The sequence below is a fragment of the Myxine glutinosa genome, chromosome 1, assembly GCF_964187855.1.
Source record: "Myxine glutinosa chromosome 1, kmMyxGlut1.1, whole genome shotgun sequence".
NCBI lineage: Eukaryota > Metazoa > Chordata > Myxini > Myxiniformes > Myxinidae > Myxine > Myxine glutinosa.
The window spans coordinates 330,001,044-330,023,058 of NC_136261.1; the positions used below are offsets into that span (position 1 = coordinate 330,001,044).

The following is a 22,015-nucleotide window of genomic DNA, read 5'->3' on the forward strand; positions in this document are numbered from 1 at the left end:
ATTTTGTTCTGTTACATCCTGATCTGTTATATGTTTTATCTCCTTCACGATCCTCGACTTTGTATTAACAAAAAGGAAGTGTGATTGGGCGTCGGCAGCTCAAGAGTCACGAACAGGTTCGTCCTGCCCACAGATGAGGCCATGAACCAATGGTGAGTGAGAGGGGAGGGGCCTGGCACATCACTGCTGATGCCCGGGTCCAAGGGGATAAAGGGTGGAAGCACCAGAAGAAGACTGAATGCTCTTAAAGAGAACTGTGTGCTTTGTCCGCTCCTGTAGTAGCCAGAGCCCCGTCCCGCCTGTGCCAGATCCACACCCTCTCCTCACCTCCATCCAGGCGTTACGGGCCATTTTCCATGCCAGAGTGGCTGGGACCTTGCTCATCCTGTGGTGCTGTGCCAAACACTGCACAGTATTTCTGTCTTGTGATCCCCTCTGTCTCTCTACCGTTGAGTGAATGAATGGACCCTAAGGCATAAATAATTAAGATCTGCTGTCCGTTCATTGGTTCATGTGCGCTTATGTGTGTAGTGACTTAAGAGCTTAGTTTTATTGTTCTTATTGATTATTACTGTGATTGCTTCTTTAGTTTCCTTTTCCTGTGCCATTATTGTTTTATTAAACAAACTTAGTCTCGGGGGTGAATTGTGTCTGTGGTGGCTTCTTATTTGGTGGTTTATAAAGGCCCATTAAGGGATTTAGGGATTCGCTTCCGTTGATTAAGGCATCACGTGGCTTAGGTTGCTCAACCTAAATTAGATCGGTCATGTGACGCAGATCGGTTACATGATGCATATCTTTCTGTAGGCAATGCAGCAATTCTTGGCCACTCTAACATTTCTGATATGCAAGGTGACAACGCTCATCAGATGCAGTACATTGGGCTATCAACTTCTGCGGTCACTTTTACGCATTTATCAGCTTTGACGCATTAGTCGGCTTTGACACATTTGACCTTCTGGATTCGAACCGGAAGCCAGAATGACCGGCGGCTGTAACAACACTGTATAATGGCAAAGGACATTCTACCATATAATAATCCATTTGATCGTCTTCAAATGAGTCATTTTGATTGTGTTCGTATCAAAGATTGTTAAAATGTAGTTCGTTTACAAAATGAGCTGTGTTCATTTTATAATGTCAGGGCACTGCATACCTTTGATTTTCGATGAGTCTCGATGCTAAATGGATAAATGAATACACATCTCTTTGAATATGTAAACAGCATTTGTTGTGTGCCTGTCATCGTAAATAGCATTTTTTGTGCCACATTTGCAACAACAAAATGGGGACCATTTCTCTCACCGAGACATTGCAGTTCAGACATCTGGTGAATTGGAAGTCATCGTTACACATCACTAACCTCTGGGATCAAAAATCCATCCAATTATTTCGAGGCTGTGGGTATGTGTTCAAAAGATTTAAAATATTCACCAAGCAGTCATTCTTGTACAAGAACCGTAGGGCGCGCAGAGTAGCACAAGAATATGTGTGAAGCACACAGCACCACTGGGCCGATATCTTTGCACACTCCACATGGAGCTTGGAGGCTGCAAAGGCTTCTCATCTTTTTCAGTGACATCTCCTTCTGCCGTCACTAATAAAAATGCATTCCCCAAAAAGGAGTGCAAGCCAGGCCTCGCTTATTGGGATGGATAATATGTAATGTGTGTTGTCGGCTGAAATAGTATATTCCAAGGATCGAGTCAGAATTTAATCCAATGAAATACACAACACCCTGAAATTTATGAATGCCAGGTAACATCACATAATTATAGGCTTTCTGATGAAAGTGTTACCCCCCCCCCCCACCCCCCCAAAAGGCAACATAACAGGAAATCTCAACCTGGTTTCATTGACATTTCAGGTTTCTATAAATGTTTAAAAACCAATTTTGCCAATGTGCCAGAAAAAACGAAATCAATGTTGCCATGGCTTGGTCTTTCTGTAGGCAATGCAGCAATACTGGCATAAGCGCTGCACAGATATGCTGCCAGATTCCTGGAGTAAAATCCTCTTTTTTAACAGTGATGTATGACTTCATGTGGTGGAGCTTGCACAAAAGAAATCACATGCAGGGTAAAGGGATTGGTAGACTTCACTGTACTTTTCACATGAATTACAAGGACAGAAAAAGACAATTTGATTTCATTTTGATGTGACACACTCTTTACAGAGCGTTGGTGCTGCCAAAACAGTTTCTTCGAAAGGGTTGTACTGGGTGGTTTGCCATTGCCTTCCCAGCATTGTTTTTCTGTGCTCGAACCTCTTAAATGCTGGTCGTCAAGCAAGAAAGCAACATGGAGCATTTTTAAAGTATTTCAATGACTCAACACACACACACACACACACACACACACACACACACACACACACACACACACACACACACACACACACACACACACACACACACACACACACACACACACACACACACACACACACACACACACACACACACACACACACACGACAACCGTCTCTGCAGCACTTCACAAATCTTGGCTTTGTGGAAGAGTGGCCAGAAGGAAGCCACTCCTGAGAAAAAGGCACATGAGAGCACACCTGCAGTTTGCAAAAAGTCACGTGAAAGATTCTGAGAGCATGAGGCAAAAGATTCTGTACTCTGATGAGATGAAAATTGAACTATTTTGCCTGAATGCAACATAGAGGGATAGAGGGAACAATGAATGGAGCCAATTACAGACAAATCCTTGAGCAGAACCTGCTTCAGAATGCAAAAGACCTTATAACTGCGGCAAATGTTTACATTCCAACAGGACAATGACCCCAAGCATACAGCCAAAGCAACACCTAAATGGCTTCAAAACAAGAATGTTAAAGTCCTTGAGTGACCCAGCCCAGCCAAAACCCAGACTTGAATCCCATTGAGAATCTGTGGAAAGACTTGAAGATTTCTGTTCACCAATGTTCCCCATCCAACTTGACAGAACTTGGGCAAATCTGCAAGGACGAATGGGAGGAACTCCCCAGATCCAGATGTGCAAAACTGATACAGAGATACCCAAGAAGAATGAAAGCTGTAATCACTACTAAAGGTGCATCTATGAAGTATGACTCAGGGGATTGAATACTTATGTAAGTTCGATATTTCAGATTTTAATTTTTTATTATTTTGTAAGCATTTCTAAAACAATAATTCAACTTTGACATTATGGGGACACCTTGGGCCAACTTAGGTGAAGCCAACTGCCATGTGTAGATCAGTGAAAAAATATAAATTTAATCCATTTTAAATTCAGGCTGTAACACAACAAAATGTGAAATAAGTCAAAGGGTGCGAATACTTTCTGAAGGCACTGTGTGTGTGTGTGTGTGTGTGTGTGTGTGTGTGTGCGTGTGTGTGTGTGTGTGTGTGTGTGTGTGTGTGTGTGTGGATGTGGATGTGTGGATGTGCGTGTGTGTGGATGTGTGTGTGGGTGTGGGGGGGGGGGTGGATATGTGTGTGTGGGAGGGGGGGTGGGGTCTGCATGTGGAGGGGGGGCGGATGTGTGTGTGGAGGGGGGGGGTGGATGTGTGTGTGTGTTTGTGTGTGTTTGCATGTGGGGATGTGTTTGTGTGTGTGGATGTGCATGTGGGTGGATGTGCGTGTGTGTGGATGTGTGTGGGGGGGGTTGGATATGAGAGTATGTGGGCAGGGGGGGGGGTGCGTGTGGAGGAGGGGGGGTTGGATGTGTGTGTGTGTGTGTATGTGTGTGGGGGGATGTGTGTGTGGGGGGGGAGGGGTGTGGGGGTGTGTGGGTGTGGTTGTGTTAGGGGTTGGGGGGGGGGGGATATGTGTGTGTGTTTGTGTGTGTATGCATGCGGGGATGTGTTTGTGTGGGTGTGTGGATGAGCGTGTGTGTGGATGTGCGTGTGTGTGGATGTGTGTGTGGGTGTGGGGGGGGATGTGGATATGTGTGTGTGGGAGGGGGGGTTGGGGTGTGCATGTAAAGGGGCGGGGGCGGATGTGTGTGTGGAGGGGGGGCGGATGTGTGTGTGGAGGGGGGGTGGATGTGTGTGTGTTTGTGTGTGGGGGGGGGGGGGTGGTTGGTGTGTGTGTGTGTGTGAGTGTTAGGGGTGGGGGGATGTGTGTGTGTATGCATGTGGGGATGTGTTTGTGTGTGTGTGTGGATGTGTGGATGTGCATGTGTGTGTGGATATGTGTGTGTGGGAGGAGGGGTTGGGGTGTGCGTGTGGAGGGGGGGGGGGCGGATGTGTGTGTGGAGCAGGGGGGGGGATGTGTGTGTGTGTGTGTGTGTGTGTGTGTGTGTGTGTGTGTGGAGGTGGGGTGTGTGTGTGTGTGGATGTGTGGAGGGGTGTGCGTGGGGGTGGGGGGAGGGGTGTGGGGGTGTTTGTGTGTGGGTTTGTGTGTGCGGGTGCGGGTGGGGGTAGGGGGGATGTGTGTGTGTGTGTGTGTGTGTGTGTGTGTGTGTGTGTTGGGGGTGGGGTGTGTGTGTGTGTGTGTGTAGGGGGGGATGTGTGTGTGGGAGGGAGGGATGTGTGTGTGTGTGTGTGTGGGGTTGGTGTATGTGTGTGTGTGTGTTTGGAGGGGTGTGCGTGTGGGGGGAGGGGTGTGGGGGTGTGTGTGTGGGTGGGGGTAAGGGGGATGTGTGTGTGTGGAGAGGGGGGGGTGGGGTGTGCGTGTGGAGGGGGGAGGGTTGGATGTGTGTGTGTGTGTGTGTGTGTGTGTGTGTGTGTGTGTGTGTGTGTGTGTGTGGATGTGTGGATGTGTGGATGTGCGTGGGTGTGGATGTGTGTGTGGGTGTGTGGGGGGGGGGGGCAGACGTGTGTGTGGAGCAGGGGCGGATGTGTGTGTGTGTGTTTGTGTGTTTATGCATGTGGGGATGTGTTTGTGTGTGTGTGTGGATGTGCATGTGTGTGGATGTGTGTGTGTGTGGGGGGGGGGGGGGTGGATATGTGTGTATGTGGGTGGGTGGGGGGGGTGCATGTGGAGGAGGGGGGGTTGGATGTGTGTGTGTGTATGTGTGTGGGGGGAGGGGTGTGGGGGTGTGGGGGTGTTTGTATGTGGGTGTGAGTGTGTGTGTGTTAGGGGTGGGGGGGGGGGATATGTGTGTGTGTTTGTGTGTGTATGCATGTGGGGATGTGTTTGTGTGGGTGTGTGGATATGTGTGTGTGTGGATGTGCATGTGTGTGGATGTGTGTGTGGGTGTGGTGGGGGGTGGATATGTGTGTGTGGGAGGGGGGATTGGGGTGTGCATGTGGAGGGGGGGGGGCGGATGTGTGTGTGTGTGTGTGTGTGTGTGTGGAGGGGTGTGTGTATGTGTGTGTGTTGGGGTTGGGGGGGTGGGGGGATGTGTGCGTGTGTTTGTGTGTGTGTGTGTTTGTAGGGGGGGATGTGTGTGTGTGTGTGGGGGGGAGGGATGTGTGTGTGTTTGGGTGTGTGTGTGGGGGGGGGGGGGGGGGTTGGTGTGTGTGTGTGTTTGGAGGGGTGTGCGTGTGGGGGGAAGGGTGTGGGGGTGTGTGGGGGGAAGGGTGTGGGGGGAAGGGTGTGGGGGTGTGCATATGTGTGTGTGCGGGGAGGGGTTGGGGTGTGCATGTGGAGGAGGGGGGGGGGGTTGGATCTCTGACACACCTTCAACAGCTCTCCCTACCTCTTCCTCCTCTTCCACATCTTACCCTACCCCCCCCCCCCCTTCCCACGCCTCCTCCCCCCTAGCCCTCTCCCTCCCACACTTCTCCCTGCTCTCAAATGTTGTGTTTGTGTGCTTCCCCTTCTCTCCCCATCTTGTCTTCCGCTCCCTCTTTTTATATATTTTGTTTGTCTGGTTGATTTGTTTGTGTAGTAAATGTTAGGTCTTTCACGAGCCTCGATTCAGTATACCAAAAAAAAAAAAAAAAAAAAAATTGCAACTACAGAAGTGTGTATGTGTAACTACAGAAGTGTGTATGTGTGGAGGGGTGCGTGTGTGTGTGTGTATGTGTGGAGGGTGTGCGTGTGTGTTTATGTGTGTGTGTGTTGGGGGTGGGGGAGTGGTGGGGGGATGTGTGCGTGTGTTTGTGTGTGTATGTGTATGTGTGTGTGTGTGTGTGTGTGTGTGTGTGTGTCGGGGGATGTGTGTGTGTGTGTGTGTGTGGGGGGGGGGAGGGATGTGTGTGTGTTTGTGTGTGGGGTTGGTGTGCGTGTGTGTGTGTTTGGAGGGGTGTGCGTGTGGGGGGAGGGGTGTGGGGGTGTGTGTGTGGGTGGGGGGGATGTGTGTGTGTGCGTGTGTGTGTGTGTGTGTGTGTGTGTGTGTGTGTGTGTGTGTGTGTGTGTGTGTGTGTCAGGGTTGTATCCAAGGTGGTTGTGTCAAAGCATGTCCAATGAAAGTGGGGTTGTATCAAAAGTGGGGTTGTATCAAAAGTGGGGTTGTATCAAAAGTGGGGTTGTATCAAAAGTGGGGTTGTATCAAAAGTGGGGTCGTATCAAAAGTGGGGTCATATCAAAAGTGGGGTTGTATCAAAAGTGGGGTTGTATCAAAAGTGGGGTTGTATCAAAAGTGGGGTTGTATCAAAAGTGGGTGCGAGTAAACCGGTCATCACTGCCAGCAGTTTTAAAGTGGCAGTTCTAGTTTTATGTTATTTTTGGTTATTTTATGTTATTTTATGTTATTTTTGGTTATTTTTATTTATTTTTATGGTTATTATGGTTTTATTTTTATTGGTTTACACCAATATTCAGTTGCTCTAGTAGATTAATTGTAAAAGAACTCTTCCACAATCACCAAGAGCCATACAATTGTTACACTTTTTTCCAAGTTTGAATATCTGCTGAAACATGTACATATATATTATGAGGGGGCGATTTTGTCTTAGGGGAGAGTCTATTTCGTGGCAGGGGGGCGAATCTATTTCGAGGGGGGCGAATCTGTACCGGTACAGAATCGCCGGGGGGCGGATCTGTTTCGTGACACCGGCAGACAGCACGCCCAGTTTAACGTCCATCCGAGGGACGGCACATACATTGATGAATCACCCTGCCTGTGAAAGACTGGGATGACAGCTTATGACTTGGTCGAGACTCGAACCCAGGCAGGTCAGCTCAGAGGTGAGTGTGCGTACTTCTAGGTCTAGGACCTTCTGCCAGCCTATAATAAGCTGATAAAACGGTGCTTTGCGGGTAAGGTGTTGCATGCCAAAATGAGCCATCTCTCCAATGGACGTTAACGTGGGTGTCCCGTCTGCTGGCATTAGTCGGCAAACGATAAAGGTTCCAAGGTGTTTATTAATTTCCCAAATTTAACAAATTCCAAATTCCTGCCCCGACTCTCTCTCTCCAGCATAACATTGGCAAGCATGCCAAAAAAAAAAAATCTCAACGTAAGTTGAGAGCTATCATTTTGTGGTGGATGAAATGGGCTGATGTAATGGTGATGTCAATGCATCCAATTCATATAAAAGAAAGCATTCATGAATTATATAGGAAGTGAACCTGGATTCTCACCATCATGAGTCATGGACTTTCACAAAGCAGCCTAAATCTGAACATTTTCCAAGATTGCTTTGTGCAAGAAGGTGAGACACCTTGGGCCAACTAAGGTGAAGCCAACTGTCCAGTTGTTGACACAAAATGATCTTCACAGAGCGGAAAGGAGTGTGCTTTTCCGAGGACCTGATTGAATGTCAACTTGTTGTTTGAGTTTCGAATGAAGATGACCCTATACCAACTTCACATACCTCATTGTTTGATGCGACCTCACGCAAGTAGAGCATGGAAGAATCAATGGTGCTACCTCAGCCAAAAATAGCTTTAATATCCCAAAGCAATATTGATCAGCCCAAGTAATTCATTGCCACAAGTATTGTTCTCACACACCGAATGTGCAACATCAAGCAAGCACAACGTTCCACATAGTGCCACCTGAGAGTTTCATTTACCACCAACACAGGTAGCGGAGACTGGGATGCAATGGGACATCCACTCTACCAGATATTCTTAGCCAACGATATTAAGTGCAAACATATTGCCAATGATATTTGCACGCGCTAAATTGAAACAACAGCTATAGATGGGCAAGTCTTTTAAGAGTGCGATCCCGAATGATTGGTGGACAAAACCCAAAATTACATCTCCATACTGTCTTGTGTTACCGTTCCCCGACATTTTGTGAACCAGGAAGTAACAGTGGCATTCCTGTTTGTTAGATGCTACCAGAAACCCCCAAGGCTGCAAACAAAATTCCCAGATCTGGTCTGGATCTTCACCAAAATCGAAGCAATTTGTCCTTGTCACAGTCCCAACTTGTCCAGCAGGTTTTGTCCGAATCCGTCCATAACATTTTGAGATATACTAATCACAGTAAAAAAAACCATATGGACAGGGTTGAAAATATAACCTCTGGTGGCGGAGGAAAAAATGAGAAAAATTCCAGCATGGGTCAACCACAAACAATAGTCGGTTAATAGTCTTGCGGGACAATAGAGAGTGATGAAGAAGAGGAGAGTTTGAACAGGAATAAGACAGGGATCTTTCAGTCAGGGAATAGTTAATGCATGGAATGATCTCCCTAAAAAAGAGAGTGGGAGCGGATAGAATAACAGGTTTAAATTGGACCTAGATTGGTTGCTAAATGGATTGGAGATACAGCCGGGGTACAGGAACATTGGCAGGGCTTGTCTGTATATCGTGTGTGGGTGGGTGATGGTATCTGGTGTTGGTGTAGATAGCGCAGGCATGAGGGCTGAATGACCTCTTGTTGCCAAAGTTCCTTGTATATCCACGTATATATATCCTTGCATTTATGCGATGATCGAATACTCGTATCGGTGGCCTGCCAACCTGGCACCCAACACCTAACAGATGAATGAGCAAATGCACAGGATGACGTTTGAGACATAAATGTAATGTGACACTCTTGTAGTGACATCAAAACACTGAATCCAGAGGGAGCGAAAGCAGGATGATCCAACAGGTAAATTGGGCACATTCTGATGGCTCTGGCTCAATTTCAGCTTGGCCTGGTTAACTGAAGATGCTGCAGAAATTGAGTGGGCCGAGCGCAAATTCCAATCTCCTTCCAATCTCCCATTTCTCTCCCCTCCATCCAACCTCTGCCTGCTGCCCTCCATTTTATTCCTCAACCTCTGCTCGCCTTCACCAAAATGATACAGTCACGTGAAAAAGTAAGTACACCCCATGTAAAGTTTTGACTTTTTCAACATATTTCAACATACAGCTATTTGATCTTCATTTCAACAATATTGATAGATAAAGGTGATATAATATAACAAATATCATGAAACATTTACATTTTGTAGTCCATTGTATAATTTAAATCTTACTATAATTCACCAAATGTCGGTCTGTCTGTTCGAAGGTACCGAAAAACTGCTGAACCGATCGCAAAGATATTTTGGGTGGGTAATCCTAGGACCCCTGGGAGTAAAATAGGCTATTTAGTTTTCCCAATTTCAGCTTTGGTCTCCAGCATTCTCAGGTTTGGACTCCCGCATAACATCCGCGTTCACATAACGTTCATTGTGACGATGTTCTCATTGTGACGATGTTGTGACGATGTATGTGTTCATGGTAGTGTTTGACGTGACGGTGTGAACATAATTTCGTAATGTTTTTCGTTTCGTAATCCTTTAATGAACGTTTAATGTTTAATGAACGTTTAATGCCCTTCGATGTCCGAGGCCGCACGCGCTACACTGGACGGGCCAGCGTGTACCTTGCCCTTCGCCGTCAGGCTCGGGTAAACCGCTGAGCCCCATCCGTGATGGGAACTGGGGCTTGAGACATTGTCCCACAAACTAGGAATTCCCAGTAAGCGCGAGTCATCAGCTCGCGTTGATTAAGTCCCTGCCCTTTGTACACACCGCCGCCCATCACTACTACCGATCGGACCGTTTGGTGGGAACCTCGGATCAGCCCCTGCACGGCCCGTTCTCGGCTCGTGCCGGTGCACCGAAAAGATGAGCGAACTTGACTGTCTAGAGGAAGAAAAGTCGTAACAAGGTTTCCGTCGGTGAACCTGCGGAAGGATCATTATCGGGACAAAATGAGAGCGAGCGAGACTCGAGACGTACATGGCACATGATCGTCCATGTACTGTTTAGCCATGTACTGTTTAGATTTTGATGATTTGCGTGTGATATGATTCAACGGATGTTGAAATAAATCGTTTAAAATAAAAAAGCCTTCAATTTCTGATATTTTACCTTTTCATTTGGGCTTCCCAATTGAAGCCCCGCCCTTAGGGCGGGTACTGTTGCTAGTAAACATAAATGCAAGTTTCGCAGGTGGAAAAAGTAAGTACACCCTTGGCTCTAATAGGTGGTATTGCCCCCTTTGGCAGAAACAACCTCAAGTAGGCGTTTCGGCATTTCTTATAACTGTCTACCAGTCTCTGACATCGACTGGGAGAAATTTTTGCCCACTCCTCCATGCAGAATTCTTTCAGCTGTGCGATGTTTGAGGGGTTTCTTGCATGCACAGCTCGTTTCAAATCCCCCCACAACACCTCGATGGGATTTAGATCCGGGCTTTGACTTGGCCATTCCAGAACCCTCCATTTCTTTCTTTTCAGCCATTCCTTGGTGGATTTACTGGTATGTTTAGGGTCATTGTCATGTTGCAGGGTCCACCTTCGGTTGAGCTTCAACTTTCCGACCGATGACCTCACATTATCCTCAAGCACCCTCTGGTACAATGAAGAATTCATAGTGGATTCTATGATGGTGAGCTGCCCAGGCCCTGATGCAGCAAAGCTGCCACAAACCATAATATTTCCACCACCATGCTTTTCAGTTGGTATCAAGTTCTTGTGGTCAAATGCTGTCTTTGGTTTTAGCCAAACATGTCTTCTGGTTCTTTGGCCAAATAGCTCTACCTTTGACTCATCTGTCCAGAGCACATTGTTCCAGAAGTGCTGGTCTTTGCCTAGGTGTTCATTGGCAAACTTTAGTCTTACCCTGATGTTCTTTCTGGACAGCAAAGCTTTCCTCCTGGCATGTCAGGAAGTTTGACATGTCATGTCATGACATGTTTGACATGTCATGTTTCATCCTCCCATGTCGATCAAATTTGTGCAGCCTCTTTCTAATGGTAGACTCGTGCACTTTGACATCAACAGTGGCAAGAGCTACCTGTAGGTCCCGTGGTGACATTCTGGGGTTCTTAGAGACTTCCTTCAGCATCTTGCGGTCTGCTCTCGGGCTGAACTTGCTGGGGCGGCCTGGCCTGAACAAGTTGGCAGTTGTTTGGAATCTTCTCCACTTGTAGATGATGTACCGGACAGTTGAATGATTGATTTCAAATTGTTTGGAGATCTTATTAAATCCCTTCCCAGACTCGTAGGCATCTATAAACTTCTTTCTGAAGGCCTCAGAGAGCTCTTTTAATCCAGGCATGGTGACGCCGCACACTTCAACAACAAAGAGCAAACCAAACTAAATGTCTGAGGTTTAAATAAGACAGGTTCCTCCAAGATCCTCTCTAACGGTGTTCTAATCATTTGGACCTGAGCTCGAGCACCTGATTCTAATTTTAGGTATTTGAATTAGTGATAAATGTAGGGGTGTACTTACTTTTTCCACATACGAAATTTGCATTTATGTTTATTTAAATTATACAATGGACTACAAAATGTAAATGTTTCATGATATTTGTTATATTATATCACCTTTATCTATCAATATTGTTGAAATGAAGATCAAATAGCTGTTTGTTGAAATATGTTGAAAAAGTCAAAAGTTTACATGGGGTGTACTTACTTTTTCACGTAACTGTATTTCTCAATTACATTGCCACCTCAACATTTCAATGTTGCACACGTGTATGTGATAAGTTTATGGCCCCAAAGAGAAATTATCTGATTGTTAATGTAATTTGTTACCTCTGCCACTGAAGGTGAATGGAGCCTATGTTTTTACCCCTGTCTGTCTGTTTGTTTGTGAACAGACTATCTCAAAAGGTTGCAGATGGATTCGGCCGAAACTTGGTGGAGAGGTTGAGTTTGTGATCAGGACGAAATGATTAGATTTTGGTGAAGATCCGGATCTGGATACGAGATTTTAAAGCGATTCTTCATCATTGAGAGATAGGGCTAAAACAGATATATAGCAGGACATCTCAAAAGGTTATGGATGGATTCGGATAAAACTTGGTGGACAGATTGGTTGTGTGACAAGACAAAGATTCAATTTTGGTTCAGCTTAAAATCCGGATCTGGATCAGAGAATTTGTTTAATTTTCTGAGTGATTCTTCACAATTGAGTGATAAGACCAACACTATATACAGCATGATATTTCAAAAAGTTGCAGATGATTTATGACAAAACTAGGTGGATGAGTTGGTTAGGTGACAAGAACAAGCCGATTCGATTTTGGTTCAGGTCCGAATCTGGATCTGGCCTATCAGTGGGATACAAAACGTAAACTGTTCAGCGTTCCCCCCGCTCGACCACCCACCACCACGTCGCACCCCTCCCCATGACCCTTCAGGGGTCGCTTTGGCCGGGTCATCCGGACCCCCCTTAAATTGACCCTGCCGGTGTGACGTAGCTAGTTTTGTATTTATTTCTTTTTCTGTGTGACATGTAGCTAGTTTTATATTTATTTATTTTTCTGTGTGACATGTAGCTAGTTTTATATTTATTTATTTTTCTGTGTGACATGTAGCTAGTTTTGTATTTATTTATTTTTCTGTGACATGGAGCTAGCTAGTTTTATATTTATTTATTTTTCTGTGGCATGTATGCTCCCTCCCAAGTGCTGTTCCAGTTTAACTTGTGTTTATCCAAACATTTAGATCAAACTCTATTCGCTTGCAATTTGTTAGCCCTTGTTAGAGCTATAGGGTATTTCAAAAATATTGATACAACTTTGACTTCATGCCATTTCTTTGTTTTCTGAACCATACCGTTTTCCTTTTCAGGGTTTGGTGGTGTTACTGTGATATTTGTTCCCTGGGATTTCTAGCTCCGTAGCTCAACTATGCCATTGACAGTGGAGCAGAAGACAAAAGTGGTAGCTCTGTGGTATGAGACTAAATCATATGTAGACACCCGCCGGAGGTTCTGCCGGGAATACGACCTCAGAACACATGAGGGACCCACAAATTGTGCCACTCAACGGATGGTGAACCATTTTGAGCACAAGGGTACAGTGTACAACCTGAGCAAGGGCAACAGTGGCAGGCCAGCATCAGTAACCAAGAGCCAAGCCAACATCGACGCCCTGCGGGATTCTGCAGTGGACAGTCCCAAGAAATCCCACCACGCGTGCTCCCAGGAGCTGGACATCAAACCAACATCAGTCTGGTGTATCCTCACTAAGGAACTGAAGCTTTTCCCAAACATCATCTCTATTAGGCATAAACTGAGTCAAGATGACATGAGGAGACTTGATATGTGCAATTGGCTCAGTGGCAGGATGGAGCGGTGCCCAAACTGGATCAACCTGATGTGGTTCAGTGATGAAGCCCATTTCCACTTGGACGGTGCCATAAACAACCACAACAACATTTTCTGGGGGGCATAACCACCTGTGACCTACAGGAAAGTTGGACAGAACTTTGGAGTCAGGATGCCTGTCTGAACCGCGGAGGGGCAAACATCGAGAACGTCAATTACAAGGAATTTGCGTAAATGCCAATTTCAGACCTTGGGCTCTAACCAAGTCCCGCAGTAACTTACTGCAATAGCAATCAGTGATAGAAAATACCATGTCATAAGCTTTCAAGAGATGTTTGTTTCACATTCCTGAAGTTTATGTTTCTTTGTAAATAAAAGTTTAAAGTTGTATCAATATTTTTGAAACACCCTGTAGTTGCTATCAAAGCCAATCAAATTCAGGACCAACCTGACCACTTGTATCTTTTACTTTACAACCATTCCTTTGACCCAAATCCATTGGTTCAGGAGCAATGTGTACCATCAAGGAGATGCATGATATAATGCGAAAAAGGCAATGGCAAAGTCCAACTGTTTGATGTGCTCAACAACTCACGTGTGCACAATGTACCATGCTCACTTATCTTTACGGAGCGTCGGTTCTCCCGAAGCACTCTCCTTTCTCGGTTTGCATTCCTGGAATGGGCCACCACTCTGATGTGGGATACTCAAGTGAAAATGCAGGAAGGGGAAAATTGTTCAGTGCTGGAGATAATTCGCCTACTTTTTGAGAAAAACACCGTGGGATATTTAGCATCAACCAACTAATGCTGGCAGACGGGATGTCCGTTTAGCGTCCATCGGAGGAACCTTTAATGGGACACATTGATGAATCACCTTGCCTGTGACACACCAGGATGACAGTTCATAGCTGGGTCAGGATTCAAACCCAGGCTAGACAGCTTAGAGGTGACTGTGCCTCGATCTCGGCCATCCTGTCAGAACATCTTCAAGAACAAAAGGTAGAAATAACATTTTAATCACCCTTATTGGTTGCTTGTTGGAAAGTTTCACAAGTTATGTGAACATTATTCACCACTCATTAAATCCAAGCTTAATCTTCTGAATAAGTAACACTCATTGTAAGTGCAGATGAGTCACTCCACCTGTTAATAAATGACCTTGGCTTGTTAATAAGTAGAGAAAACAACATCAGCCCAAAAAGTGAGAACATTAGATGCACACGAGACTTTTATGGTGTCGAAGAAACCCATTGGAAAACGAATGTCTCACCACTAAAAACGCCAGTTTATTGCTTTGCAAATATATATATTTTTATCTTTATTACAGCTGTTAATGCCAAAGCAAACTGTTCTTGCATTTGGCTGCATTAGCAATGGAGGGAGCAGAGTTGGCATCAGAGCCATAAAGTGTCTTGATTGCACACCAGCTGTCGTCATAAATTCATCAACATGGGGCCGAGCCTGCATATACAAGTTACCACCTTGTGGGACTTGGATATCAGCCAATGTTTATCTGCACAAGTTGTTGGAGGGTTATCAAAGGATGGTAACCATTCACCAAATTGCTTTCTTCACTTGCCATCTCCTGGGATAGAGAGTTTCAAGCAGACGTACACCACCAGTCCAAAGTTTTAGAACACCTCAATTTTTCCAGTTTTTATTGAAATTTAAGCAATTCAAGTCCAGTGAATAACCTGAAATGGTACAAAAGTAAGCAGTAAACGGCTCGAGGTAAAAAAAAAAGTTTAGGTTAGCAAAAACGGGAAAATAATGTAAATTGCAAAGTTACATTGTAAAAAAAGGCCTTCTTCAGGGAACAAATAATGGGTTAACAACTTACAGCTGTTCTGCAGCAATGTAAGTAAATTAAGCCTTGAAAGTTGATGCAAACAATTCCTACAGGTGTCCCAACCTCTGCTGATTACTTGATGATAAACCCTGTGTCTGTATAAAAGCAGTATTGGAACAGACTGTTATTACATCCTCTGAAGCATTATTTGGACAATATTGCACTGCAGGAAGTAGTATATTTGAAACTGGAGGAAACTCTGACAGGAAGAGGTCTGGCAGACCCAAAGCCACAACAGATTCAGAAGACAAGTTTCTGAGAGTCAACAGCTTGCGTGACAGGCGGCTCACAGGACAACAGCTTCAAGCACAGCTCAACACTGGTCGAAGTAAGCAAGTCTCAGTTTCAACTGTGAAGAGAAGACTTTGAGCTGCATGTTTGACAGGTCGAGTGGCAGTAAGAAATCCATTGCTAAGATGGCGAAATAAGAAAAAGAGGCTTGCCTGGGCCATGAAGCAACGCCAGTGGACTACTGAAAACTGGAAGAAGGTCTTATGGACCGATGAATCAAAATTTGAAATATTTGGTTCATCACGCAGGGTTTTTGTACGCCGTCGAGTAGGCGAAAGGATGGTTCCTCAGTGTGTGACACCAACTGTCAAACATGGAGGAGGAAGCGTGATGGTCTGGGAGCTCTTTTGCTGGATCCAGAGTCGGCGACTTGCACAGAGTGACTGGCATCCTGAACCAAAAGGGCTACCACAGCATTTTTCAGCGCCATGCAATACCCTCTGGTATACGCCTAGTTGGTCAGGGGTTCATCCTACAGCAAGATAATGACCCTAAACACACCTCCAGGCTATGTCAAAACTACCTTCGAGGAAAAGAACAAGATGGTCAGCTTCAAATCATGGAATGGCCAGCACAGTCTACAGACTTAAACCCCATCGAGCTGGTTTGGGATGAACTGGACAGAAGGGTGAAAGCAAAACAACCTACAAGTGCAACACATTTGTGGGAACTTCTGCAACAGTGTTGGGAAGAACTTCCCGAACAATATTTGATTTCCATTGTAGAAAGAATGCCACCATTCTGTTCGGCGGTTATATCTGCAAAAGGTGGCTAACTTAGCCGAGTCAAAAATTTAAATTAAATTTTGTTAAAAAAAATAATTCTATGATTTCTTTTTTTATCTCCAATTGTTTATTTGTTCTATGCTTAATCTCAGAGTACATTGAGCCATAAAACTGCGTAAATTTCAATAAAAACTGAAAAATTGAGGTGTTCTAAAACTTTTGACCGGTAGTGTACATGGAATATGCTTTTACACAAACAAACCAATTTTGCTATACAAGTCTTCTTCACCAATCAGATGGAATTTTAGTTCTTAATTCAGGTTTATTCGAGATGGAAGCAGTTCACTTACATTTGAGCTATCTAGTCCTGGTTTGATTCCAGACCCAACTAAAACTGTCGGATTGGTGCTTTGCAGGCAGGCCGTTGAATCACAAAGTGGGCCTTCCTTTAGAATGACATTAACCCATTAACCCAGTCTGCAAAATAATTTCAGATCCCACGGTGTCTTTCGCAAAGAGAAGTCGAGTGTTATTCTCGCACGATGAAAAAATTAGAAAATTTCAGCCAAAATCAGGTGCAGTCGAATGAAAGGTCTGACCGTCCCATTCGCAAAAGATTTGTGCCAGAAACTTTCCCCATCCAACTCCACAATAAGGCGGGAATGATTGGGGCATAGTGGTAGGAACAGTCGTCGTCGTTGAAGTGACACATTGCATGCAAGGTTTCAGCTGGGGCACTTCTAAAGAATTTGTGCATTGACATCAATAATATTGGGAATTATTGCAAAATAACACTCAGAAAATAGTTCCCACTCATCATATATTAGGGATCTTACAAATCATGCACATTTTAAACGGTTGTTCTAAGCATTATCTGTGTTGGACCGTTTTCTTTTGACATCAATACTGACTTTAAAAGTATCTGTTTGTGCTAGTGCATATACACATAAATCACTGAGATGCTCAGTTGGAGTGGAAATCGACTTCTAAAAGGAGAAATGTGTGTGTGTGTTTGGGTGTGGGTGTCGTTGGTTGTTATCTGCATATGCGAGTTTCAAAAGGTGAACAGAACTCTCCTAGATCTCAAAGTATCACCTCTGTGTGTGCATGCATATATGTGTGCATGTGTGTGTGTGCATGTGTGTATCACACTCAATGCTAAAGGGTTGCTGTTGTTGCAGGATAATAAAATGTTACCATTGCATTGGGTAGATAAAATTTTGTCCGTTTTAATCAGATGGATGCCTGTAATTGAAGATTTAAAAGCCCCTCTTTCTGGGATTGAGGAAGAAGATGCGGGAATGTGAGCGTTATGTTATTTTTATTATTCGTTATATTATTCTATTATTCTTTCATTATACTATATTATTTATTAAACATTTATTATTCTACGACAGCAGGAACCCTTTAGATTTTAGAAACATACAGGAGGAGCACACAAAATCATATACAGTAATACGTATCGAAGCAATCGAAAAATATATAAAAGTACACGGAAGGAACACACAAATGACTACAACCATGACCACGACAACAACCAAGTGTTACAAAACATCTTTTTTTGCATCTCTCACTTCATTTTACATCCTCATTTGAGATGCACAGATAGACATGCAACACCCTTGGGAAGTACAACATGCTATCTTTTGACGAAACCCGTCAGCGGAGCGATTCGTGATTCCATGATTCTTAAATACGCATTGTGATTCCTTAATTTGATTTGTTTATCAGTGCTGCATATGGATAAGGACAGTGGATTCTCGTATATGGATTCTTGTATATAGATTCTCATATATGGATTCTCGTATATGGATTCTCATATATGGATTCTCATATATGTTGAGCAGATACTTGTACAGGCTTTCAAGATCCTTTTTTGTGCATTTCAAAGTGATCTTCTTATATATTCCTTAATTTGGCATCATATTTCCTGTATCTATATATTGACACTTTCTGCCACCAGGCATTATCAAATTGTTTGATTGTACAGTACATTCCGTGTTTCTGTGGCTGCGTTCATTTTTTTTGGTCTTCTTCATACGTTTTGGATCTCTGAGCGAGTGTGTACGAGAGAACCTACCATTTTGGTGATTGGATTGGTGCTGTGCAGGATTACAGGATTTATCCGATTTGTCATCATCAGAAAAAGATAGGGCAAGATGTCCCTGGTAGGAAAGGTGGAGCAATAATCTCACCCTATACCTATACACCCCCTAATCCTGTTGTTCAGTACACCAAACGTTTTTCATTTGAAATTGCCCAATATACCATCAGCAAGAGATCCCTCTGGTGTGGATGTTTGGGATACTGAAAATGTAACAAGGACAGAGGAAGGTAAAGATCCACAGACAAATAAATATTTTGATGTGATTATATTGATTTTAAAGCAATAAACAAAGAACTGAACGTGGTTATTAATCCCAATATTTTTGAGGTGTAACAGTTAAAAAACAAACCCGTCAAGTACCACCCCTAAAAGTCTCGGCGGTCCATGACGTCGTCTGTGTGACGTAATCAAAGGCAAGGTTGTCTCAGCACGAAAACGGATAATGGCTGCACAACTCGCTTCAGACTCGTCAGAAAGCGAATTTGACGAATATTTTTCCGATCGAAAATCCTCAGATAGTGAAAATCATTATAAAAACGACCCGCAGCAAAAACATTCTCGAGATGACGTAGCGGGTCACGTTGGTAATACAGTCGCCATTTTGGGGGGAGGGGCAATCAGCATAAAAGGACACCAAAAGACATTAATATTTTCCTTCCAATATAATTATTCAAAAAAAAGAACAATGATTAAGTGTTAAGTTACGCTATATCTATTCATTAAACCAAACATTATTTTCTGTGGCTGTGGCCCTTTAAATCGGGAGGGAAAGGGGGAGGAGGGCATCTTGCTTGATCTACAATGCTAACAATGCCATATTTGAAAATCATAACACGAGCAGAATATAAATAAACATATGTCACCCACAGGGTGAACCGTATCTTGCCAAGTGACCTTGACCTTTGACCTTGACCTTCATAATTTTGTGTGCTAAAGGGTATCTCTAAAAGACTCTGATATGCGAACTTACAAGAGTTTCCAAAGGGAACTGTGCTCTACAGAGTGACCTAAACAATGCGAACTAAAGCAATACAATATACATGAAAAGTGCAGTTTTTTCGTCATAACGCCGTCAAATGACGTCACATTGTCAAACTAGTTATATGTTTGGAAAGCACTCAACAAGGGCTTCAATTTGAGGTACTACTCGATATGGTAACTGAAACTTGAAAATTTTACCTTTTGGTCAAAATTGAATGACCTTCAAAATGACCTTGAAGGTCAAGGCCGATCGACACCAAAAACTAATCAACTGAGCGCCATACCACACCCTATATACCCACCAAGTTTGGAGATCATAAGATCAAAGTTACTCAAAAAATAAGGGTTTCGTAATTTGACCTTGGGGTCAATAATTTTCGACCTCCAGCGCTAACCATGAACGTCAAGGCCGATCGCCACCAAAAACTAATCAGCTGAGCGCCGGACCATATACTAGATTCCCATGAAGTTTGGAGACGATCCGATCAAAGTTACTCAAAAAATAAGGGTTTCGTTGACCTCCATGATTGACCGCAAAGTGACCTTGACCTTTGACCTTGACCTTCAAAATTTTGTGTGCTGAAGGGTATCTCTATAGGACTCTGATATGCGAAGTTACAGGAGTTTCCAATAATAACTGTGGTCTACAGAGTGATCTAAACGTGAAAAAAAAATGATTAACCACAAACAAAAAAACAAACAAACAAACAAACAAACATACAAGCTGACTGATACATCTTGCAAAAACTTCGTTTTGGCAAGATAAAAAGAGAGTACTGTGATGAAAACCTTATGGATAATAAAATGTGCCATTGAAAATGATGTGAAGTACGAGAAATCCGAAGATACATAATACCTCAAAAATAATGATAATGAGGTGGCAAGGGGTGGGGAGGGGATATTGAGTGGGAGGGGGAGAGGTGATAATGAAAATGATATTTTTATGGCATTCTTACAGACATGTGCCTGGGGCATCACCCCTCCATCCCCATTCCCTCCCACACCAATCCTTCTTCCCCACCCCCCACCCCTTCTTTTATATCCACATCACTCACCTCCTCCTTCACTTAATCCTTCCCCCTCAATAAGTATAACAAAGCTTTGTGAATGTGTCATGCATAGTAACAGATGAAGACCATTTTGTGGTTGAGACGTTGCACCTGAGCCTTAGTCCGTGCACTAAATACGCTGGTTGTATGTACCTTCAGTTTCCTGAATAGATATCCTTTTCACAACAACTGATTCTTTTCAGAAATAATAAACAATATGGAAGATAAAGGATTTTTTCCCTTCAGCCTCCAAAATAGGCATATAAGCATTTTCTTAGAAATAATAACATCACAACAAAATGACACAATTCAGTGAGGATGGAATTAGCTATTTTTACGTGAATGCAGCACGTACTCTATGACATTATGAACAGGAGAACAACACTCGGTAGAGAGCATAACTCCACCTGGCTGAACTCTGTACGTTTCGTATCCCAATGATAGGCCGGATCTGGATTCGGACCTGAACCAAAATCTAATCGGCTTGTTCTTGTCACCGAACCAACTCATCCACCTAGTTTTGTCTTAATCCATCCACAGCTTTTTGAAATATCATGCTACATATCGTTTCTGCCCCATCACTCAATGGTGATGCCCTCATCGCTCAATAAAAATTTTCAGATCCATATCTGGGTCTTCACCAAAATCTCATCATTTCGTCCTTGTCACACACCCAACCTGTCCATCAAATTTTTTCCGAATCTGTCGACAACCTTTTGAGATATCCTGTTTACAGGCAGACAAACAGACAGGGATGAAAACATAACCTCTGCCCACCTTCGGTAGCAGAGGTAATGGCTTTGGGCAACGTTTGTCTACACCACATTGCAATAATAAACTAGAGGTTCCAGGGAACCTGAACTCAACTGGTCTATATCAATATGGTTAGAATATGCATAATAGAACCACAAACTATATAGTTTATATGTGCTAAAAATATATGACAAAAATTGATTTTTCAATATGGCCGCCATGCCACGCCCATTTTTGGGCGTGCAACGCCCAAATGCAATCTCAAACTAGTTTATGTCTTAAAGATGCTGCATAACAAGTTTCATCAAACTTAATCAATATTTGTGACTTTTAGAGCGTAGACGTCGAATTGTTTACAGACGACAGACAGACAGACAGCCGACGGACGACGGACACTGGGTGTCGACAAAAACTCAGCTGGACATAGTCCAGTTGAGTTAACAAAAGCAAATCAGATAAATTTTTAAAAAGGTGATTGGGTCTATTTTCTCTGCTGCAGCATACTCTGCAATGTGCTTGATTTGATGATCCTAACCATAAGAGCTGATGAAGGTTGGTGCTAGAGATCTCTCGATAGATTTACCAAAGACAACAATGCCTGAAAAGGAAGTATGCACGCATCACGTATCTTGGACACAAATTTACACCATCTTTTGCTAAATATAGATTAGAGATGTTCAATCACATTTGCAAATGTGCCATCATTTCGAGGGGCCACCGTGATTGGTCCATGGCCAGACGTGCATGCCGAGTCCTTACAGTTTAATATATTGTAAAAACAGTATGAAATAAGAGTGAAGATGTACCAAAAGAATGAACTAGAGTTTCACAGCCCTGACTCATTTTATGGTCCATCTCCAAGAAAAGGGAAGAAGGGAGAGGAGCGGGTGAATAAA

At 43.8% G+C, this 22,015-nt stretch overlaps 1 protein-coding gene across 1 annotated transcript in view; it reads right to left on the reverse strand.

Annotated features, from left to right (window-relative positions):
- The window catches only part of LOC137412026 (neuron navigator 2), a gene marked incomplete in the record, with an annotated part of 519,476 nt that overhangs the window by 216,849 nt on the left and 280,612 nt on the right, over positions 1-22,015 (reverse strand).